Consider the following 25353-nt stretch of genomic DNA (forward strand, 5'->3'; position numbering starts at 1 on the left):
CCCATTTAGAAAGCAATGTTGCCCTATGAGATGTAGCCCTGAGTATCCATTAGGAGTTCATAACTGAGTTCAAGTCTCCTCCCATTATGTGAGTTCGATGAAAGAGTTGCTGAGGTGTGGAATACTATGAACATGATTGCAGGATGGATGACGGTGGTCAATAAAATGTGTCATTTTAGGTCTCGCCTAGCGATGCACCTCCATGCGCTGCACGCGTTAGCGAGATATATTGTTGCCGACTTGCTTAGCGATGCGGGACAGTAGAGGTGCACAAGCTTGTAAAGACAGTGGAGACATGAGCTGTGAACGTGCGCTTTTGGAGACATGAGCTGTGAATGCGGGCTTTTGGCGACATGGGCTGTGAACGTGTCCAGCCGTGAACTTCTACGGCGGCGGCATTAGCTGATGTTGCAGTACGGGTTATGTGTGCCTGTTTTAATGCTGCGTTAACACTCTTCTACTTTAGCGTGCCGCGTTAACATGCCGTGAACTTGTACTTTTCTCACGCGCTTTTAATAAAAACATTTTCTGGGAGCGCTTAATGTGCACGCAGTTTATTTGCTATTACTAGTGCAGTATAAAACATTACAATATACGAGTGGTCTTTGTTAATTTGCTGTACTGCTTATCTGCACGCCTTTGATGCTGCATTAACATTCTACGTGTGTTCTGTTTGTCGTATACACTGTCACGCTGTTTTAAAAACATAAGCTAGGAACGCCTAATGTGCACGCAAATTAGTACTGCAGTGTTAACACGCTTATTGCTTGTATATGCGTTATTAGCAGAGTATAGCTTTTTTGCTATTACTAGTGCAGTATAAAACATTAAAATGTACGCGTAGTCTTTCTTTATTTCATATGGCTGAAAGTTAAAGAGCAAACTAACAACGTACGGGCAGACAATGTAGGCGCTTACAATTAGGTACAGCGGCATAGGTTGCAGGACAAGCTATGTGCAGGCGTATTAGTAATGCACAGTTAACATAGCTCCTTCTTCTATATGCGTGATAGTGGCAGCTTATATTTTTGTACTACTACTGGTGTGGTATAAAACATAACAATATGCACACAGTCAGTGTTTTTTTTTGTGTCCATATTTAGTTTTTGTGTGCTTTTGCAATAATACTTATCGATGCGTTTTAGTTGTGGCGCATGCACTAAAACGATGCTTTACTTTTTAGTATGCGCTTTCATATGCATAAAAGTGCTGCTTTTTTTTTCAGTATGCGCTTTTGGGGATTTGTTAAAATGCAGACAAACTAGAGGCAGACGATGTAGGCGCATACAACTGGCGCCACATTTCCAATTTGTTCCTTCCAGTTAGCACCTCATAAACATTAAATGAGTTAGCCTAGCGCCATGTTATCATAGTTTTTCTTCTGTGCTCATGATTATTTGCTTAGCTTTTGAAAGCTACAAAAGAAGTGTTTCTGTTGCTGGTGCCATCTTATAACACTTCTTTGTTCAGCACTTTAGGTTGCACGTTTAAAATAAGTACGATTAAAAGTGGCGCCATGTTTTTGCATTGCTTACTTTGTACGCTATCAATTAAAAAAAGTTCATTGTACAGCACACGATTGCAGTGTAAATAGGCTAGATAGAGGCTTTCCGCATATTTTCAAAAGTATGCTTAACTTAGTGAAGTGCCTTTTAAATGTAGACACGTATGACTTCAAATGCATATTGTTTCTTGCTTCCACACACTTGTTAGTACCATTTTGTAAATAAAGTTTTCTTTATTAGGAGTTCTGCTTCGCACGTTATATATGGCTTTTCGTCAATTATGTTTTTTGTAGTAGGCCTTGTGTTTTGCACGTCATTAATGGCATCTTGTAAATAAAGTTGCCTTGATAAGCCTTCTGCTTAGCACGTTATTAGTGGCATTTTGTACATTTATTGTAAGATAGTTTTGCTAACACTAGTACATCATAAAACATTAAAACACATGGGTGCTCCTTTTTTTATTTTACTTGTCTTTCACGTTATGCTTACATATGGTAGTAGACAATGTGGGCACGCATAACTTCATATGCGTACTGTTTTATTCTCTATACGCATATTAGTGGCATCTTGTCAATAAAGTTTTTGCTACCTTGCTCAGTGCAGTAAAACTTTAAAGTTTATTAGTGCAATCTTCTGTTGCCTTTTAAATATGGCTTTGCTCTCTTGCTTAATGCGGCATAAAACATTAAAATATACGAGTTTTCCTTCTTTATTTTATACAGCTTTTGCGTAATGCTTAAATATGATCGTAGACAATGTGGGTGCGTACAACTTTAAAACATGAACTATGCACTCGTCTGCCAGTGTTTTGTAATGTTGCAAGACAAACTATAGGCATGTGCACAAGCCTTTTGCTTCTTTTGGACTTGTTGCGAACAGTCGAACAAATGTTAATATGCATATCAACGCCTAGCTCCTGAGGTTGCAGTACTGGCCATGTGCACATCTTTAATGCCGCTTTTGAAGACATTAAAGACATGACCTGTGAACGCGCGTTTTTTAAGGCATGCGCCGTGAATGTGTACGGTTGCATTAGCTAAGGTTGCAGTACGAGCCATGTGCACGCCTTAAATGCCCAGTTAACACTCCTTCTCTTTGGCATGCCGCATTAACACACGTGGTCTTTGTCGTCAACCCTCCTCTCACATGCTTTTAAAAAGATAAGCTGTGATCGCCAAATGTGAACGCATATCATTAATGCAAGTTTGACATGCTTCCAGCTTTTATAGGCATGTTATTAGCAGTTTATAGTTTTTGCTAGTTTGTGCAGTATTAAATATTATAATATACAGGTTGTCCTTTTTTATTTTGTACAGGATAAATATGGTTGTTAACAATGTGGCCCCATACAACTTTAACTATTGTGATTTCTGCAAGTGTTTACAACTTTGCCAGAACAGTATATATATGTGTGTGTGTATTACTACATCTTTTAGATATTGTTTTTGCTACATTGCTCGGTGTACTAACAACAGTCAGATGCGTATGGGTTTTTGCAATAATGACATTTTTATGCATCTTATTTGTAGCGTTAGTAATGCCTATTAGTTGTGGACATGCAATAAAACGCTGCTTTACTTTTTAAAATGAGCTTTCAGATGCATACAAAGGCTGCTTTTCTTCTCAGTGTGCGCTTTCAATAATTTGTTGCTGCCTTAATTGAGATGCAGACAAACTAGAGGCAGACAATGTGCACGCGTACAACTGGTGCCACATTATTAATTTGTTCCCTTCCTGTTAGCACCTCAGAAACAGCAATTGAGTTAGCCTAGCGCCCATCATCACGCTTTTTTTTCTTGCTCATGCTTAATTGCTTAACATTTGCAAGCTGCAAAAAGAAGTATTCTGTTGCTGACGCCATTTAGAACACTTCTTCTTCTTTGTTTAGTAATTTAAGTTACAAGTTAAGTAAGCTTAAAAGTGCCGCCATATTTTTACATGGCTTACTTTATATGCTTTCCATTAAAAAAAGTTAGCTTAGTTTGATAACACATTGTGATGCAATGTGCATGTATTTAGGTGTGTTATGTAAATGCTATCGCACTGCTGTCTCTTTTACAACTATGCTCTATCCAGAAAACACTCATTGTTGTCTCTTACACTGCTGTCTCCCTCACGCACACTACTCAATTTCACAAACACTGCTGTTTCTCACACTCTGCTGTCTTTCCTATATACAATGCTGTCTCTCATACTGACACTAACATACACACAGACATACACACACACACACACATGCAGATACACACATGCAGGCACACACACGCAGCTAATCTTACTGTGCAGCCTAACCGGCTAATCTCCTTTACTTGGCATATGTTAACGTGTTTCTATGTTCAACTGCTTATTTTCCTAAACTTCATCATACTCACACTATGCACTTAAACACACTTTTTGATGTAAAACTTCATTTTCAAATATATGACTAAGAGCAACAAATAAAACAGTAGAAAATAAATTGCTTTGGTTTGGACCACGGCTGGACGGGGACCTGAAGCATATTTGCAAAAGCTTGTCTAACTTACTCAAGTAGCTTACCAAATAGTCTGTGTACAATTTACCAATCACATCCTGAAAAAAGAAACATGATTTTGTAAAAACTACAAATAATATACAAACCTACCAATAAGTGTGGATGCACAAATACAGACAAGTACACTACAGTTTAAAGGGCCTGAGGCTTTTTACGCAAGTGCATCTCTCTACAGGGCGTTACCATCAAGAAGCGTGCGCACCTTTTTTACTGCTAGATACTAAGGCGTTATGCTTACTTATACTTGCTATACTGGAGGTCTGCATACAAATATGCAATTCCTATTTTAAGCACTTGAGAAGAGGAAACAGCGATTTAAATTGCTGCACATATTTAACTACAAAAGAAAGGATGCCAAACTATGTTAACATAACGTCTTATTAAGCAGTGTACAAAATATTACAGATTTCTTTTGCGGAGGCAGCACATGTCTGCGGTTGTATTGCTGCACGTCAGGCTGCAGTTCCTTCCAAAATGTCTACATCTAACAACAAATAATACAAATTGCTACACAGCAAGAGAGCGCCTTTGGTACCATCTTACCCTTAATGCTCTGCACGCATAGAGCCACAGACACACACAGAGCCACACACGCAAACAACGCCGCATACACACATAAAGCTACATACATATACACACACACAGAGACACACACAGAGAGGCACACACACAGAAAGCTACACACACATAGCTACACACATATAGACACGCACACACACACACAGCTAACCTTGCAATGCAGCATAACATGCTAGTGTCTTTTACTTGGCAAATGTTGACGTGTTTCTATGCTCAACTGCTCTTATTTTCCTAAACTTCATTAAACTCACACCACATACTTCAAACTCATTCCTTTAAGTACAACCTCTTCATTAGAAAATATATGACCATAAGCAACACATAAAACAGCAAAAAAGAAAACACCTTGGCTTTGGATTAACGCTGAATGGAGTCCTCAGGTAAATCTGCAAAGGCTTCTTTGACTGTTGGCGTGACTGTCAAATGTAGGCACGTATAACTTCAAATGCATATTGTTCCTTGCTTCCACACACTTGTTAGTGCCATCTGTAAATAAAGTTCTTTCTACTAGGCCTTCTGCCTATCACGTCATATGTGTCAGCTTGTAAATAAAGTTTCTCTATTAGGTCTTGTGGTTTACACAGTATTATTAACAGCTTGCATATAAAGTTACCTTGCCAAGCCTTCTGCTTAACACGTTATTAGTGGCATTTCATGTAAATATAGTTTCGCCATAAAACATTAAAATACACGTGTGCTCCTTTTAGATTTAACTTACCCTTTGCGTTATGCTTACATATGGTGGTAGACAATGTAGGCATGTATAACTTCTAATGCATATTGTCGAATTTTTTACACGCAATTAGTGGCATCTTGTCAATTAAGTTTTTGCAACCTTACTCACTGCAACACATTTATTAGTGCAATCTTCTGTTGCCTTTTAAATATGCCTTAAGTTTGTTGCTTGGGGCGTGGCTGACGGCCGACCAGGATGGCCGACTTTTTCTCTGAGCTCCAGGGTCGATTTAGCCTTTTGCAGTAAACCGACTACTTATCCGACACATTCAGCGCTCCAAAGGCTTGTGCGGATGTCTGAACTCAAGCGGTAATAATCGGAGGGACTCCGGTTAAAATCCGATGCTGCTGTCGGCTCATATCACCGTCTGAGGGGAGGCGGCCTATGAGTGGCGGACAGACCGAGGACTGAAGTGACGGCGGTGCTCAGGTCCGGAGCAGAAGCAGCAAGGTGAACAGCGCGGCTCCTGTCCGAGGGTTGCAAATTTATGACGCTGTGCGCGCCTTTCACTAGCACCTCATCATTGCCACTGCTGGCGCTTTTCCCCATGCAGAACCTGTACTTTAGGTGCTATTTACGGCCTGGAGGCCTATGGCCAACGGTGCCGGCGGGTGCGTGCGGCTGACTCAGGTGCCAGTTTGAAATCGCCGCGCACTCTGCCACTAAACGCCTGAAGGTGCTCCGAGCTGCTGCGTGACCGATATCCCTGGTGTGCCTGTGCTGCCTCCCCTTTCCACGACTCTGGGTGGTTGGCCATCGAGATTAGCGGACCTACTTTGCTGCTCTAAAGCTGAGGAAGGGCCTCGTGCAGCTCCGCCCTATCCCCCCTGAAACCTGTGTGTGTGCACAACTCAAGGGGTATTGGACACTGCCTGATTCAGAGCGGACGCTGTGGAGGTAGCTTAGTTGTAAGTCCATAGAGATGCCAGCTGGTGTCTGATCCCCATGACATAGTGAGGAAAACATCGCCTACAGATGTGATTGCTCCTACTTTGACTGGATACACAGTGTAACTTGATCCCCCGTCTCTGGGGTGTGCCAGAGGCTGGATTCGTGAAGCGCTGTGTGTTCCTGCACCCCCCACTGACCCCTGAACACCTCGACTCCAGTACCCACGGGTGTGATTTCCGCAAAGGCGACTTTGTGGGGCAGAGGAGCTGTTACCTAACGGAAGAACCAATAGCAGCCAAGTGAGTGACATTGTGAAGGATTCTACCCCCGGCTATCTCATCAATCTAATAAGTTATGACGGGCAGGGGTCCGCGAAATCAGGCCGAGCATCTTAAACTTGATAAATTTGCATACGACAAAAGCTCGCATCCAGCGACGGAAGGACGCCTGTCCCAGCATAAGGCGCCGGACGGAGAGGGTCCCAAGAAAGTCACACTTGAGATCTGTACTCCCCCCTTTGTGACTCCACCGGAGGTGTTGCACTCCCCTTAGCTAGATGTTCCTTCTGGTCTTGATTTTCGTTCATATACTGCTTGCTTGCTCTCTTCCCCCTTTCCCCCTCCCTCCTTGCTTTCCCTATAGCTTTTTAGCTTCAATTGTTGCCGTGTAATATCCTTGGATGCGGTACTCCCTCTCCCGAAGGATCACTTGTATATAAGCTTCTTGTCTTGCCTCAACAGTTATTTATTTTTTCCTGTTTATTGGTTGGTTTGGTTTTCTAAAAACATAAAAGAAAAAGTCCTATTTCTCCTGCGATTAAATATATGGCTACGACATGTTTGTTTAATTACCGCCGGACCCCCGGGTTGTCGGCTGAAGTGCTGTGTAATTGACTCATCCGATATACTTACTGACAATGGTGAAAGCCGACTCGGAGTGGCTAAATGCTTGCTACTGTATAACCATGTTTGTCAATAAAGGTTTTAAAAAATAAAAAAAAATAAAAAATATATTTTGGCTTGAGTTCACTTTATACTTCTCTATCTCAGTATAGATTGTCACGTCATAGTGGAGCCCCACGTATTGAACATTAAGGAAACCATTATTACCTACCTCTAAAATCAATGAGGTGGGTATGATGTTGGGTTTATAAGTAACATATAATTCAGGGGGGTGGTAGAGGGGACCGGTAGGCCCATGGATGATGTGAGTGTGCATGCTTGTTTTCAACTGGACCCTATGGACAATTATATACAGTCATTTTTAGTCATTAATGGTAATGGTAGAATCATTTTAATTAAATGTATTGTGTTTATTAAGAAAGATTGAAAAGATTGTCATTAATGGGTAGTTAATGCCTATTTTTATGCTTTATTTCTTTTAGGTTTTTAATCGTGTTTTAATACAAGAGAGACTATTATCACTTTGTGTCTTGAAGAAGGTGGTTGCTATCAAGGGGATACCACCGAAACGCGTTGACGCCTGTGTATTTATACACATTGTTGTACCCAAGTGAATATGTTCATGCCCAATAGATTATATGGTTAATGGTCATTTGAACAAATGAAAGAAATGAATTCAATGTGGAAAAACTCAAACATGATGTGATTAACAGTTTGCACTTGTTTTCTGTCTCTCATTATTCATGCTTATGTGATTGTGTGATTTTTAATGTATTTTTTGTGAATTGGATTAATTTATGATTTTGTGGAACGATAATCTTGTTTTAATAAAAAATATATATATAAAAAAAAAGAAAGTCACACTTGAGGACATAATGAAAGCTCTCGCGAACGTCCAGGCCACTGTGGGAACAATCCCTACGGACGTCTCCCTGCTGCGGGCAGACCTCCATAAAATGGCGGATAGAGTGAAGGAAGTAGAGATAGTTGCACAATCCCTAGTTACGGATACTTCCGAACTCCAGACGGCGGTTGCACGACTCGAGAAGGAGAACAAGGCGCTTGCTGAAAAGGATGATGACCAGGAGGGGCGTTCACGACGGAACAACGTAAGAATTATTGGTATTCCAGAAACTGAAGGCGCCCAAGCAATGGATTTGTATGTGGAAGAGCTCATTAAAACAAGACTCCAACCCAAGGGACTGTCTCATTTCTTTTCAGTGGAACGAGCCCACAGGGTACCAGGACCAGTATTAGCCAGGCTCTTCAACTTCAGAGATAGAGACGCAATTTTACAGGCGGCAAGGGTCTCGCCTCCCGTCCGAATACTAAATTCTACTGTCAATTTCTTCCCTGATTATACTGCAGCTGTGTCCCGGCGGAGGTGAAGTCTTTTCGACGTTAAAAAATTGCTCCGAGGTCGGGAGCTACCCTATTTGATGCTCTTCCCTGCGAAACTCAGAGTGGTGGCCGAGGGCCGGACGTGGTTCTTTGAAACGCCAGAAGCGGCACATGACTGGCTGGAGGGATGGCGTCCTGTGGGTCACGCTGATCGAAGGAATGGATCTCGCCATCGCAGAGATGGAGAACAGGACCCAGAGAGGCAGGATTCCGGGAGCCGGGGGTCAGACCGGATAACACCACTGGAGGAGGAATAGACCGAGCAGAGATACCGGAGGTTCCACTCCCATTCAACGGGCATAGGAACTCTAATGGTTGAACCGACTTGAGACCTTTGACTGAGGCAAGCCTTGGAGACTGAGAAGGGCTGACGCCTCGCAGACTTCATTACCCCGACAAGCAAGTATCTTAGTTATGGGTGGGAAGAAGCACTCTGCTAAGTTGGGGTGGTGGGCAGTTCTAGGCTTTCGAGGCAGGGAGGCAGGGAGGGGGGGTGGGTGTCGGGGTTGGGGAGTAACTGTACTGTTTGAATTTTTTGACTTGGTTAAATACAATTTTCTTGGGGCAACAAACTGTTTCATTGGTGGAGCTATGCGGGGCAAGTGTACCTTCAAAGACTTGACACATTTTACCATCTTTAATGGCTGGGCGCATTTCGCAGGAGCTTAAGACTCCTCAGACAGCATTGACTATAATGACCTGGAATGTCCGAGGGTTAGGAGACAAAGTGAAGAGAGGTCTGGTGCTGCAATATTTAAAGCGCTGTGGCCCTGCGGTGGTTCTACTACAAGAAACGCACCTAATGGGCTCTGCTGTCAAAGCTATGGATAGATGGGGTTATAAAATGGTAGCGCATGCCCAATTTTCCTCAGGCTCTAGAGGCACGGGGATACTCATGAGAAAGAACTTCCCAATGGTGATACAGCAAACACCAGTCGACGATCAAGGCCGCTTCGCGGCATTGACGTGTCAATGGGAAGGGCAATTGTTTTTTTTGTCTTTTGTCTCTGTTTACATCCCACCTACCCTACACACACAGGCTCACTCTGCCCTTACAACATTCTTACTGACACTGCCTGCTGCAACACTTTTGGTAGGGGGCGACTTTAATGATACACTCAATGCCACAATAGACAGGCTACCCATTAGATCAGAGGCACAGGGTGGGCGACATCTTCTTGGTCTGGTAGATGCCCTGGGACTTACAGATAGTTGGAGACACATGCATCCTGACAAGACACAATATACTTTCTACTCCGGGGTCCATAATTGTCTCACTCGCATTGATTATTTTCTGATGTCCGCAGATGGATTGCAAGGAATTGAGGAAGTCACTATACGTCCTAGGGGCATATCAGACCACTCCCCGCTACTGCTCAAATATATTCATCACCAGACTCGCAGGAGACGTATGTTCCCGGATCATGCAGGATTCCTCCAGGTGTTATCTCTCATGAAAAACCTCACAAAAAAGTTTGTTGCTTAACACCTTCCGTGCTCATGATAAGTTCCGCTCGTCATAAGGCACGGTTGTGCTGTGCTCATGACGAGCTGAGCTCGCCATGACACGCGCGGCGCTCACACGCGGGGCTAATTTCCCCGCTGTGCTGAGCGTTCTGAAAAACAGGTGTGGTCATGACGAGCCCAGCTCGTCATGAGCACAGCGCCACCGTGAAGCATGACGAGCCGAGCTCGTCACAAGCACCGCTGTACTGCACGCGCCCCACCTCCCCCCAGCGCCGCGGGGGAATTAGCCCTGCGGTGAAGGGGTTATTATAACATACAACATTAAAATATACGCGTTTTTCTTCTTTATTTTATAAGCCTTTTGTGCGCATTTTAAACAGACAAAAACAATATATTTATATACGCACGTATTAGTAGCATCTTTGTACAGCGTGCTTTAAAAAGCAACTTTACTTTTGACATAGGCTCATAAAATTGGTAGCTGGTTTAATGAAACTGTACACAAACTAAGAAAAAAGAATATAGGCGCGTACAACTGGCAATACATGCACAAAAAATTTACACTTTTTGTGTATTTCTACTGCGACTCATATTTTTGTTGCATTGCGTGTAATAAAAACAAATACAGTTTTAAAATCATGTATTTTCGATACGCTTTAAATATTAGCTTTACAAAATTTGTCTATTTGTGTTTTTTACCAATGCATGTATCCTAATTAGTCGGATTAAGTAGCATCCTCTACATTTGAGTTTCTCACGGCATTAGCCCTCAGCTATTTTCACAGTACTGCCATACATTTCTTGTGCCACATGTGTTTTATCATTTTATTACTCCTAAAGATCGCTATCTTTGCTCTTAGACTTCTATTTAACAGCAATGCCATAAACATTCACAAACCTTTACAGAGACACTGTCCTATACATCATTGGAGCCTTACATCTCTGTCTCTACAAGTACTTTTGAACAAGTAAGTTTTAGTAAATGTGACTTTTCCTATGTTTAATCTACTTTGCATTATTATTCATACAAAATATATTGCCAATGTTAGTTATGATTTAAAGCTTGTTTTATGTATTTTGTATGCTTTTCTACAGTGTTACCTACCTTATGTAACATACGTTGCCTTTTTATATAAATGCTTTCTTTCTAAAAAACAAGTTATATGTTACTTGTTCATTTCAGTCGCTTTTCTCAAGTTTTTCTGTCACCGCTGCACCTTTTCTCGTTACAATATTTCTTTGCTTTCAAAAACCTCTCACCAAAAAAATTCATTTTCTAGTTATGGTGCATTAAATGCCTAATTTGCATTTATATATAATTGAGCGCTTTTTTAACTTTTTCTCGTCTTTTCTTACTACACTTTAGTACACCTACTCATACCATTGTTATTTATTGAGTCGCTGTTGTGCGTCTTACATAACAAACTTCTCATGCCTTTAAAAACGTGTTGCCTAAAACTTTTGACCTGCATGCGCCAGTACAAAACATGTCATATACATTACTAGTTAACGTACGAACTACCGCTCTTGTTTCTCGCAATTTTTTCTTCTTTACGTACTTCACTCTATTACACTTCCTCGTAGTCTCCTTACTTCATTGTCTAGCCATTAATTTTCTTTTGTCACAAAATTATGCCCCTTTAACGCACATCTTAACTAAAACTGCTATTTTCCGGTGCATAAAAATATGTGTGCTACACTAGGACACTTAACAAAAGCTGCTTTGCACTTCGCTTACAGTTTAGTCCACCTGATTATATCTTCTTTATTTTGCTCTTTTGCACCGCATTTCTTTTTTCAACAACGTTCTTTGCTTAGGCAGACATCTCAACTAAAGCTGCTTACTTGTGTCAGTGCTACACAATGTGTACTGCACACTAAATACTTAAAATGCATTAACACATCACTCGCCAGCTACTATTCCCTCTTTATTAACATTTTCGCTTTACATACACTTGTGTAGCTTATCAATATTGGTATTCTCTGGTTAGTATGCGCAATATGCTCACTATGCTACTGCTTATATTACAAGTTATTTTGAAAATATTAATGCTGCTACTGCTTATATAAGTTGTTTTGAAAATACTAACGCTGTTTTTTACTTCCTATGTGCACAGCCTACAAATATGTGCAATCATTTCATTGGAAACAATTTGCCCTAACAAATTGGCAGAACGAATCAGAAGTGCTTACAGTGCCTGGTATACTTTGTTTAAAACAACTGTAAGTACACAAATATGTCACATGCTCTATTTGCCGCTTTTTCCGTTGTAATACTGCTTTGCTTTTGTTATGCTGTTATTATATACATGCTATATTAAATGTCAAACTACATTTAATATATTTCTAAAAAGTACAGCTCTGTTGCGGTATACCTTCTTAGCACATACTGCACGCCAAATATCTTATATAGGCTGACATATACCAGTGCGGCATAAAATATTAAAATATTCCTGTGCTCCTCTTTATTTTACAAAGCTTTTGTATCATGCTTACGTATAGTAATAGACAATAAAACACTGTATAACTTTCAATGCATATAGTCTCTTGCTTCCACACGCATATTTGTGGCATCTTGTGGATATAGTTTTTGCAACTACTAGTGCAGCATAAACATATAAATATACACATACCCCAGCCCGCTGCCTTGCACTTTACTCAACCTGCTATTCGTTTACTAATCACTATTTATTCTACTTCTACGAGCTATGTTTATTTCCGTCACTTGCGCCGTGTTTCTATTCTGAACAAAGTTCCTTGCTTAATACACAACTCAAGTAAAACTGTTCGACTGCGTAACTGCTACACAATATTCACTGTGCGCTAAATGCCTAATATGGACTCACACATAACTTGTCAGCTGCTACTCACCTTTTACTGACATTTACTCTCTCTTTTTTGCCGCATTACAGTTCACATACTCATCTATTTTTCATTTCACTATATAGATATTGCGCACTTATCACTAATAAAATGTTATGCTTTTTAAAACATCTTGCTTAAAACTCCATAACTATATGCACCATGCACACAAATATATTATATATTAACGCATAACCATTACCTACTTCTTCTTTCTTCTAATATTTGTGTTCGGTGAAATGCACTTACGCCACTTCTTCTTGCTCACCTCGCCTCACTCTGTAACTACCCCATCTTTTTTGCATTGCGCAATTGCCGTGGTTTTACAAATAGCTTGCGTACAACTACTATACTACCTGCACACCGTGCCAATATTTTATTCATGCTAAGGCATATTACATAACCGCCCTACATCTTGCACTACTTCCTATTTCTTTACTAATCGAACTTTAGTACACGTCTTCATGTTGTTTTTACCTCACTCTGTAGCTGCTGCGTCTCCTTTGGCAAGAGCAGTTTCCTTCCTACGCATCTTGTTTAAAACTGCTGCATGAATCTACCACGCACCAAATATCTGACACGCAGTAATGCGCCATCAGTACACGTACACAATGTCGTTGCCTGTTCCGCAACAGGAAATATACGTGCAAACATCTACCACTTAATACCTGAATATTTATATTTATATTAACGTATAACCATTACCTACTTCTTCTTTCTTCTAATATTTGTGTTCGGTTAAATGCACTTACGCCACTTCTTCATCCTCACCTCGCCTCACTCTGTAATTAACCCATCTTTTTTGTATTGTGCAATTGCTGTGCTTTTACGAATAGCTTGCGTACAAGTATTACGCTACCTGTACACCGTGCCAATATTTTATTTATGCTAAGACATATTACATAACCGCCATGCATCTTGCACTACCTCCTATTCCTTTACTAAGTATACAACAATACACGTATTCCTGGTGTTCTTACCTTACTCTGTAGCCGCTGCATCTCTTTTCAACAAGAGCAGTTTTCTTTGTACGCATCTTGGTTAAAACTACTGCATGCATCTACCACGCACCAAATATTTGATGCGCAAAAACGCGCCATCGGCACAAGAACAATGTCGTTGCCATTTCCGCAACAGGAAATCTGCGTGCAGGATATGAAGTGCCCGGACAAGACTTTCTCTTGCATGCGGCATTGACGGCAGCCATTTGTAAACACTGGAAGAAAGGACCGGAGGAGCCACAGACCTTCCTCCACTGTCGGTATGTGGTCACTTCAACGGGGAGGGTCAAGGTGGTTGCATGTCTGTATAGGAGGATCACACAGGGGTCCAGAACCCCTTTGGAGGGGCTGTGTATTAAATGGGAGGCGGATCTGGGGACACCTATAGACGAAAAGCCGTGTGAGATGTTGATGGAACGGGCGGGAAATGCTCCCGGAATGCGAGGTTTCAACTAATACAATTTTCTGTGTTCCACCGAGCGTACCTCACTCCTCTCAAAATTAATGAGTTTTTTGGATCCCACACAGCCTGTCCGCGGTGCAAACTAGAAAAGGCCGCATTTATGCACATGCTCTGGGAATGTCCACGGTTTCACAGGTTTTGGGGGGAGGTCATGACCAGGTTAAAGGAGGTGACCGATAGGGACCTACAGCTGACTCTGGGTGTTTGTCTGCTACACTGGTTTCCCCACACTGCCCGCAATAAGGTCACCAGTAAATTCATAGATTTAGGATTAGTCCTAGCTAAACGAGAGATTACTAGTCATTGGAAAGCGATCACTATACCTAATGCAGTGCGATGGCTGCGGGGATTTATAAAATGGGCGGAATGTAAGGGGATCTTTTGACTACAAATGGCACGGAGAACCAATAATGACAAATTGCTAGATACGGCTAGGGCCTGGGTAGCTATGGTGAACCTGCTCAAGAGTCCGATTGATGGTGACGACTGACCTTCTGAAGTGGGAGGGAATCATCATCCCGACCTGGAACGTTACCTTTATTGAGTGGGTGGAACAGACGATGGGTGGGGCGATTGTTATGAGAGCATCCCCCTAGCTGGAACCCTGATTCAAGACGCAATGATAACGATTGGATGGTAGGAATGCATGCTGTGCTACATGGGAGGTACGGGGGAGCGACATGTCTGATGGGTGGGGGCAGAGTGGCTGGTGGGGGGGTAGAGGGATGGGGCAGAGTTGTTGTTTCTAGTTGCTCTATTAGGTGTGAGAATGAGTTAGAATATGAACGAGCTTAGAGCAGTGTAGGAAGAATCAGCGATATGACCGGGTGGCGAACATGGCATAATTTTTCTTCAATATGTACAACAATGTATATGTAAGTGCGATATGTGTTGGAAAAAGTGATGGCTAATGTATTTGGAAACAAAATTTAATAAAATTTTGGTTAGAAAACAAAAGAGTCTCAACTTCACTATTGCTTTAAAAAAACACACAAAAAAACAGGATATATGCGTGCAGACGTCTCCCACGTGATACTTGAATATTTCTATTTCCGGTGTATGTGCATATTGCCGTAAATCATACTATCTCATTAAAACGGTACACGCATAACTGTTAAAGTTTCAGATTGCTATATGTAACATTTTTATAATGTCAGTGTAATTATAAGTGACATTCCAACAACTATGTGTAACACTTTCTCTAGAACAAAATTGAGCAATAGAAACGATGAAAACATATAAATATTAGGAAATTACACCTATTAGAAAAACAATAAACTCTAAAAAGATGTCAAAATTGTTGGAAAGCACCAGAAAGAGAAGCCTACACACATACGTAGGGGTCACATACAATCGCAAAGTGTAAATTGTTTTTAAGATTGAGCACTTTCATAAAAACCAATTTGCTAATTACAGGATGGCGCCACAAGCTATCATTAACCTGTGGCTAAAAGAGTACGTTGCATAGCTATTCTGAACACATTACATTACAGAACAATTAGGCATGATTAGGAAAAGTTAGGAGAAGCGTCAAGATAAGAGGCTTACTGCAGTACACATAGCTTACCTATGTAGGCTGTATTATTTTAAAATGACATTTTAGTAGACACGGACTAACAGTTACAACTCCAAAGCTCCAAAGCTTAGCGTCTGACCACCTTGGCCAGGGCCTAGTAAGTTGCCCTTTGTTTTATTTACAAGTAATTGTAATGTGTTTCATGCAACAGGCTGTAAGACGAGTCTAAAAAAGATATACAAAACAAACTTGTTTATTTAAATATATTCCAGCTATTTAGCATAAACAAGTGGAACTGCCACTATCTAGGGCCAGCTACCCACATTACCAGGCACAAAGGCGAAACTAGAGCACTCCTAGGGAGCTCCTATGCCCAAACTTACAGTTGTCTCTGCTGCTTTGCTAGACATCTCGGGCGGTCTGGCTGGGCAGGGCAGCTTAGTCTAAGCGACTAGTTCTTACAGTAGCGTGCTGCAGGGCTGAGTCGGTCGCACACGAACGAATCAGTAATACTAAGCAGATGGGCGAGCCTGCAGCAGAGGGAAGCCTCATAAAATTTTATAAATCTTAGCTGCACTTTTTGGAAATTGAATATAACATTACATCCTCCTGTAACGCGCTACAGTGAACGCTGGGCGGGGCTATGGCGCCACTCACTCACGCTGCGCGCCCCTAACAAAGATACATTGTAGCGACACTAGCTGCCACTCTTGAAGGCTAAGCTAACGTTGCAAGGAACGATACGAAGCGTACGGAGAGCAGCCTCTGCAAGCACCAATGAGCGCCACCACCTGCAACTCACTGTTTACAGCGCTTTTTCTGACAACTCTCATGTGCATAATGCATAACAATGCATCTGCATGCAGTGATACATATCATTACACCCAAGCACTGCAGCATAGCTACTGTTCTGCCCTGGCCTTTTGGGGCCACCAGTGGCCTCAGTGACTTGGCGCCCTTGCGCGGGGGTTGGCAGCGCCGCAGCAGCAAGGATGCTCGGACACAGGGTCACTGTCGGAAGTGACGTGCTCGAGCGCGCGCCCTCCTTTTATTGTACGCCGCAGGCCACGCCTGGCCTGCGGGTGCATGGGTGCGTGTACGCGAGATAAGCTAGAACGTTACAGGACACTACATCCCTATCCAACTTGCAAATGTTTTTCAAACAGATAACGATAGAACAGATTCAGTCTTATAACATGTGAGATGGGAATGCCTGAGTACTTGCGTGTCCCTTGGTGTGGGGCTCAGGACATCAGTCGGCAGGCATAGTCTTTGAGCATCTGGCTCGGTGGGGGGTTAGGCCTCAGATTGTATTTTCGGGCGTTGCCTCTACCACCCTCATTAGTCTGGTAAGTGTCTCTGTTTGCAGCCGCCGGTGTTTGGGGCGCTGCTGCGGAGTCACGTTCTTCCACTCGACATTCCGGGACATTGACGTTTTCTTCGTTGGTCGTTGCCACTCCAATGGGTCGGGCTTCCTCTCCTGCCACTTCCGGTTGCTGACTGGATTCCTGCGGAAGCGTCTTGAACCATGACGTGTTTCGTGATATTTCCTCTCCTCCTCTTTTGGCGGTGACCATGGTACCTTTGGTAGACGTGACGGTCCACGGGCCTGGTTCGTATCGGGTTTGGAACTTCCCACCAGGACGTCTGTTACGAATGATCACTCGGGTCCCCGGGCTGAGGCTCCTCGGCTGGGCCCTCCTGTGCGTACTGGCACGTTGGTTTTCTTGTCGCCTCCGTGACTGGGCCTCTTCCATGTCAGCTGGGGGTGGCGCCCATCCTGGCGTAGTCGGGAGGAGGTCTCTCCGTGGCCCTTGGAACATCAGGGTCCATGGGCTTCTTTGTGTCGCGCAGTGGGGTGTGCCTCTGTATTCCCTCAGGAATTCGTGTAGTCTTTGCTCGGGATCAGCTTGTTCCACTAGAGCGATTCGGAATACCTTATTGAGAGTCCGCATGAACCTCTCCACGTCTCCGTTTGCTTGTGGCCACTGAGGGGTGATGCGGCGGTGTTGAATTCCCCTGGTTGGGAGGAACGTGGCGAATTCTGCCCCTTGGAACGGCGGCCCATTGTCGCTTCGGATCTCCGATGGGTAGCCGAACATGGAGAAGATCTTTTCTAGCGCCGGTCCCACGTGAGCGAATGCTGTGGAGACAACTCTCTCCACTACTGGATACTTAGAGTAGGAGTCAATGGCGACCAGTGTGTGTCCTTCTCCTGGAAAACTTCCGAAGTCTATACTGATTTTGGTCCAAGGGGAGGTGCAGGCTTCTTCTGTGATTATGGGCACAAGTCTCTCCAGATCACTGGTCAGCTGACAGGCACCCACGTACGTATTCTTCCACCCTGGTCTCCAAGTCGGGAAACCAGACCTTCTCTCTCATGCGCGCCTTCATTTTCGTCGAGCCTTGATGTCCTCCGTGGGCCAATTGTATTGCCCGGTGTCTCAGGCTGTGGGGTATAACTAGTCGTGAGCCCCTCAGTAGCACTCCGTCTTCCGTGGCACTCAACTCATGCCGGATCCGCCAGAACCTTGTGAGTGATTCTTTGTCTTCCGCGCCCCAGGACGTGGGCGGGCGCAGGTATTCTGTCAACGAGCCATCCTGTACTGCCTGGATTGTCCTCCGGTACACGTTGTCGTCTGCAGCGGCTTCTTTTATCTCATCTATAGTCATGCTGTTCGGGCATGACGCAAGGGCCACCCACTGAGCGTACTCCTCACGGTCATCCTCCATTGATTCCTGTTCCTGTGGAGATGGGTGGCGTGACAGATAGTCCGCGGGATTCTTGGCTCCCGGGCGATAGGTGACCTCCATCTCGTAGGACTGTAGTTGTATTACCCACCGTTCAATGCGAGGTGAGGGGTGTGGAGCGGTTCCTTTGAAAAGGGACACTAGTGGTTGGTGGTCTGTGACCATTACAAACGGGTGTCCTTGTAAGTAGAGGTGGAAGTGGCCGCAGGCCCACTTGATGGCAAGAGCCTCCCTCTCGATTTGGGCATACCTGGTCTCTGTCGGAGTCAGGGCCTTGCTGGCAAACGCTAGTGCCGTCCATTGGCCGGGCTCATGTTCTTGGGTCAGGACCGCGCCGAGTCCCACCGGGCTGGCGTCCACGATCACCTCTGTGCGCTTCGTGGGGTCGAAGTAGGATAGCGTGGCTTTTTCCAAAAGCGCTTCTTTGATCCCCCGGAAGGCCTCTTCTTCCCTCGGGCCCCACTGCCACGAGACATCCGTCTTCATTAGCGCTCGCAGCGGTTCACTCCTGGTGGCTAAAACCGGTATGAACAGGCCACAGTATGTGGCCATGCCAAGGAAGCTTCTCACCTCCGTCGGGGATTTTGGCGCAAGGGCGTCTTTGATGGCCTTTGATTTCTTTGGATCAATCTGAATGCCCTCCTGATTGAACACGTAGCCGAAGAATTCTATCGAGGGCTGAAAGAATTGGCATTTCTCTTTATGGAGTGTTGCTCCATGGGCGCTGAGTCTTTTCAGGACGTCTCTCAGGTGCTTGTGGTGTTCTGATGCGGTGGCCGAGTGTATCAGGATGTCATCGCTGACGTTGATGACCCCCGGTAATCCTGAGAGGAGTTCACGAATGGTATTTTGGAAAGTTTAGTCGTTTGTAACGCCGGAGTCCCAGGTGAGTGCTGAAGGTGGTTATGAAGCGACTCTCCTCCGCTAGGGGCAGTTGGTGGTATCCGGCGTTTAGATCTATCTTCGAGAACCACTTCGACCCATTTACGTCAGCGATGATGTCATCCATAGTCGGGGTCAGATGTCTCTCTCTCCGGATGGCGGCGTTTGCCAATCGCATGTCGATACACAGGCGGATGGCGCCGGGTTGCTTGGGTTTTTCTACAATCACCATGGGTGACACCCATGGTGTGGGCCCCGTGACTTTCTCGATGACCCCGAGAGTCTCTAGTTTCTCCAGTTCCTTTTCCACCAGTGGGCGTAGATGGAAAGGTACTCGGCGGTGCCGCAAGGCGGTGGGAGTGACTGATTTATCTATGTGCAGTTTGATAGGCTCGCATTTGATACAGCCTAGGCCCTGGAGCAGTTCAGGAAACCGCGCCAAAAGTTCATCCACCTGGTGTGATCTTATCCGGTTGGCGAAGGCGATGAGCTTCAAGTCCTCTGCTGTGTGACTGCTGATCAAAGTATCGGCTTCACGGTTGATGATGTGGATTGTTGCCATTACTTGTGTCTCATCGGCCTAAATTGGTATTGTTATCTTTCCTTTTAGAGGCAAGGGAGTGTCCGCTCCATACATGTCGGGAAACATGTCGAGCTATGGGGAAACCAGTGGTGGCCTCCAGAGCTGGGCATTATTCCTATCCCAGCTTCTGGAGTGAAAAACCTAGGAATTTGGCTGGTCCTGCACTCACCTTCACTGACCACACGAAGAGGGTTGCAGCTACCTGCTACGGTATCTTACGTGGTATAAGGCCGGTCTTGAAATATTTTGATCCCCCCCACCAGACAGCTCGTGGTCCAGGCATCAATTCTATCTCGGCTGGACTACGGTAGCTCGCTGATGATAGGGGTAAACCAGGCTGAGGCATCCAGGCTCCAAAGGGTTCAAAATGCCGCGGCGCGAGCCATCGTGGGTCTTCCCAGACATTGTTCTGTGTCAGGTACCATCTCGGCCCTACATTGGCTTCCGGTCAGACAGTTGATCAAGTTTAAGGCACTCTGTCTGGCCTTTAAAATTATGAAATTCTCCTCACCGCCGGCACTGTCCAACCTGCTCACTCCCTACATCCCTCCGAGATCACTAAGATCTGAGGCTCTTCACCTAGCAGTCTGCCCCCGTTTTAAACTTAGCAGAATGGGTGGCCGCTCTTACCGGGTGCTTGCTGCGGGATTGTGGAACTCGCTCCCGGTGCGCATTCGAGCCCTGAATGATCTGTCCACCTTCAGACGTGCAATCAAAACTTTTTTGTTTCCCGCTTCCGAGTAGTCGCCATCTTCTTCTTTTTCCCTTTGTGTGTTATGTTATAGTACCTGTCTAGCGCCAGGACGCCCCTTGGCTGGGGCATCTGTGCGCTATAAAAATATAATTAACATAACCTAACATAACATAACATAAGCAAAGATCCTGGTCTTGGACGGTAATATTTCGGGCCGTGGGCGTAGTCTATTGAATTGCTGCAAGCCCATTACATTTACAGTAGCTCCAGTGTCAATTATGGCCTTAACTTCGTTTCCCGCCATTTGCACAATGCACGTGGGCTGTGGCCGTCGTCGCTGTTTTAGCTCTTGTGCGAACGACACGATGTACGCCTCTTCGTCTTCCGACTCCGAGTCATCGTACACCGTAGGAAGGTGTTTCTCTGCTCTGGCTGGTGCTGCCTCTTCCAACGATTGTTGACGGACGGCTTTTGTAGGTGCCCGTGGCCTCCGAAATGGTTTTGTCGTGTTCCTTTTGAGGCACACCGAGGCGAAATGATTTGGTATCCCGCAGTTCGCGCAAGTTTTACCTTGAGCCGGGCAGTCTTTTGCCCCATGAGGTTCATGTCCGCAATACCCACATCGCGCCCGCGGTGGATCTCTCCGATATTCCCTTTGCGGTGGTCCCCGTGGCTGAGGTTGTACTGCGTCCGCCCGTTCTACTTTGATGGCCTCTGCTTTGGCCTGTGGTTGGTGGAGTGCCTGTTCCATGGCGGAGGCCCTGACGCTCGAGAGTTCATGGGACCTAGCAAGGATCAAGATGTCTTCTAGCGTTATGCCTGGCTTGCGTAGGATCGCTCCTCTCAGTGTTTTGTCCCGGCATCCCTGGATGATCTGCCGTCTTATGGCCCTTGGTTGGTCTTCATCGGTGGAGCTGGCCAGCTCTCTGACACGGGCATGGAATTGGTCCATCGTCTCACCTTCCCTTTGACGCGCTTGGCCCAGTTTGAAGACCTCGAAGTCTACATTCAGTTGGGGGTCGAAATGGGCGTTCAGCGCGGCGACCGCTGCGTCGTAATCATCTCCAGTATTGGGCAGGTGTTTGAACAGTCTGAATATCTCATCGCCTGCGTAGTGTAGTAGAAGTGACCGCTTCACCGCTTTATCTGTTTCCCTTGTGACGATGAAATAATTTTCCAATCGTTCTAGCCATATCTTCCATCTCTGGGAAGCCATAGACGGGTCCGCCGCCTCGCTAAATGGTGGCAGTACCCCTGTCGCAGCATGCTGGAATGGGATGTTGATAACCGGCCCCGGTGCGTCTTCATCCGCCATGGTGGTAGAACCCCGGGGTGCTAGTAAGTCTCTCTTGCTATTATCCTCCCTTGCGCACACCCTGCGACGTTGCGCAGCTCACCTCTGTGTTGTCGTCGTGGTGGTAGGGCTCGGGGCGCCTCGTGATGATCCTGCCGTAGGGCGTGTCTCTCCCTTGGGGACGAGGAGCTCGAAGAGCATACAGGGTGTGGCGCGCAGGTACCACAGCTGCACTGCTGCTGGTCACAATAGGGGTCACTCAGGTGCGGGGCAGGCACGCCCTCCGCTGGAGTCCTCAACCCCTGGCACCACTGACCTTGCTTCCAGGCTGTTTCAGGCGTCACACGCTCAATGCGTGAGGAAAACGGGGCACCGGGCCGATCCACGTCTCACGCGCAATGCGTGAGACACAGCATGCAGTTGCAACAGGTGGGCGGCTCCGCACCCAGCAGTTGCGCTTGACACCCCTCGATGCAGGGGGGGGGTTCTCCGCCCCAGGTGGCCTTCGCACAGTGTTCAGTGGGGTGGGCAGGCCTGAAATGAAGGCCCAGACAGGCACACAAGTCCCCAGCGCGGCCAGTTGCAGGAGCGCGGTAGGCACCGCGGGAAGGAGCGAGCCGGCTCCGAGGTGTCGGGGGTGTGCGAGCGAGGGTTGGGCCCCCTCGCTCGTAGCCAGTGTTCTGCACTGGCCTTTTGGGGCCACCAGTGGCCTCAGTGACTTGGCGCCCTTGCGCGGGGGTTGGCAGCGCCGCAGCAGCAAGGATGCTCGGACACAGGGTCACTGTCGGAAGTGACGTGCTCGAGCGCGCGCCCTCCTTTTATTGTACGCCGCAGGCCACGCCTGGCCTGCGGGTGCATGGGTGCGTGTACGTGAGATAAGCTAGAACGTTACAGGACACTACAGCTACCAACATTTCAGATTGCTATGTAAACATTTTCATAATTACAGTGTAAATATGAGTGACATTTCAACGACTATAAGTAACACTTTTTAGCGAGCAACATCAGGCAATAAAAACGAAGGAAACTTATAAATAAAAGCAATTACACCTATCTCAGCAATGAGAAACTCCAAAAAGAGTTACATCATATGCTACCTTGCTCTAACTTTCCCCTTCAAAAAAGCTCTTTAAGTAAATTAGCTGACCTGCAATCCGCCTCAGTCTAGCACGCTGCCACTACCTGCTGGACCCCGAGTGCGGCAGTCACCATCAAACCAACCACAGACTGCTCCTAAAAGCTCTACTTCGTGACGTTCAGCATGCTAAAAAATTACATTAACAGGCAGCACAGTGGCTCTCACATTCATGATTCGACACTAAAACAGTTCGTAGATATGACTACAAACATTGCCTAAACCTGTCAATGACTAGTTCCCACTGTAATAGGTCACACAGGTGGCAGTTCTAAAGATGAGCAAGACTGACTGTGCATACTGCTGAAGCGCAAGACTATCACTGTGTATGCTGCTGAACACATTTTTATAGCAAGATTAATAACACCGCCTTGTTATGTTAAGCAGCGAAAATAACACTGTTGCTGTAAAGTGTAACTGTTGTACAACTTTACACAAAGGTCATATGTGGTTCATTGGAATATACCAATGCGCTGGTGAGCATAACAGATCTGTATGTAAGACAATATTACATAAACATGAAGGTCACATGGGGGATAAGCGCGCTGCCTAACTTAAGATTAAACATGCACTGGTGTACAATAACATAATACAGATGCAAAGCGATCGTTACTAATAGTGTCTGCTCTAATGCCTTCTTTCACTCTCTAAACAATATTCATACATGCAAAATTCGAAATGTAAGAGGCCTCAAAAATTACCTTACCGAGGCAAGCCAACAACAATTCTAGCCGTGGCCACAGCAACTTGTGGACTGCTTACAAACACCTGCCTGCAGTCTGCAGTGGCTAAGCTGAGCCTCTCACGTTAGGTCCAGTCATTGAACCACTTTACTGCAATGCAAGGAAGCCTTTGCACTTGTGATTTATTGGATGTCTTTGGCGAGGCATGTTGGTTATGATGTCTCAGCTCCCTTTTTCTAAATATGAATAATTTGTGTTTATCCCTCCTCCTACAGGTAATGTTGTTTGGCATTTTTCATGGATAAGCCTTAACATTAGACATATTCTTTTTTATATCTACACAGTGATTTCAAGCTTAGAGACTGAATCTACATTAGGAATATTTAAAGGGGAGCTCAGGCAAAGACACTTAATTTTAGTTAATACCAGGTGAGACACTTCTTTTGTAAACAGCATTATATTTAGTTTTGTAGAAGTACTTTCTTACTCTGTTTAGGAATAATGATTTTCTGATGATATGTCACTGTGCAGTATATATGTGTTGAAACATCACGGTTGAATATATATTGTTTTATCCTTTAGGATTGACTAGACAAGAATTTTTGTATATATTAATGTCTTAAAATCTGTTGTATCACAATTTGTATGGGATGTAAACATTGTGTTTATGTCATACTTTATCTTTAAATCTTTTCAATTAGGTATATCACATTAGGACCAATCAGGTATTAGGACAAGATCTCGTCATGAAACAAGATATACACTTACAGGAGGTAGGGAGGACTATCTCTTACTTAGAATATCGATTTCTTTTTTAAGAGTTCTGGTGGTTTAAGAGAAACCTGTTATAATTGCTTTGTTTATTTATTCTTCAATAGATTGTTATATAAGCAGGTGTCGCATTAGCATTCTCTGTTGTATTTTGTCTTTTGAAACCTGTTAACTTGACATATTTACAAATATTAATTTATTAATGTGATGCTCTTTTATGTTTTGGCGTTCACAGCCCTGATGATGTCCATCGGTGGACGAAACGCGTTGGCTGTTTGTGTTATGGTTTTGAAATATTGAAGAATTGCTACTGCTTTGAACAACATCATCTCTGTGGAAAATCATCAAATAAATGAACATTTTGGAATTCACTTTTGTGAGCCATTTGACTTTGTATGAATTAGTCGCTCCCTCAATTTTTTGTATTTTCCCTATTGTATTGGCTGGATTTCACCGGTGGATCCAGATGAGGTGCTGAGCTGACTTGGAAAGATTGATGTATACTTTTATTTATTGATGTGTTGGGAAATTTAGTTTGTGTTTGTGCTGGTCTTGTACCCTCACCGTTGTCTGTACTTAAAATAATCGCCTTTGCACTTACTGTTATTGTTAAAATAGCACTCACTGCAAGGCCAATAGCTGCTTACACCTGGGGCTCAAATCTAGTCACAGTCTATTACTGCCAAAATGAATAGAACGCAACT

The 25353-nt window shown here is 44.6% G+C and overlaps 1 protein-coding gene and 1 long non-coding RNA gene across 3 annotated transcripts in view; one reads left to right on the forward strand and one right to left on the reverse strand.

The window, feature by feature from the left end:
- ALS2 (alsin Rho guanine nucleotide exchange factor ALS2) overlaps positions 1-25353 on the reverse strand; it is a 1343724-nt gene that overhangs the window by 541895 nt on the left and 776476 nt on the right. The window lies entirely within an intron of this gene.
- On the forward strand, positions 10873-25013 carry LOC147730444 (uncharacterized). 2 transcript variants are annotated; one of them, XR_015308579.1, is made up of 4 exons: positions 10873-10982; positions 12132-12237; positions 14014-14137; positions 24885-25013. It is a non-coding gene; the product is annotated as an uncharacterized LOC147730444 (long non-coding RNA). The 2 variants fall into 2 exon arrangements; XR_015308580.1 differs by lacking the exon at positions 24885-25013 and adding an exon at positions 24223-24381.

Source organism: Lissotriton vulgaris, chromosome 2_1 (assembly GCF_964263255.1).
Source record: "Lissotriton vulgaris chromosome 2_1, aLisVul1.2, whole genome shotgun sequence".
Classification (NCBI taxonomy): Eukaryota; Metazoa; Chordata; class Amphibia; order Caudata; family Salamandridae; genus Lissotriton; species Lissotriton vulgaris.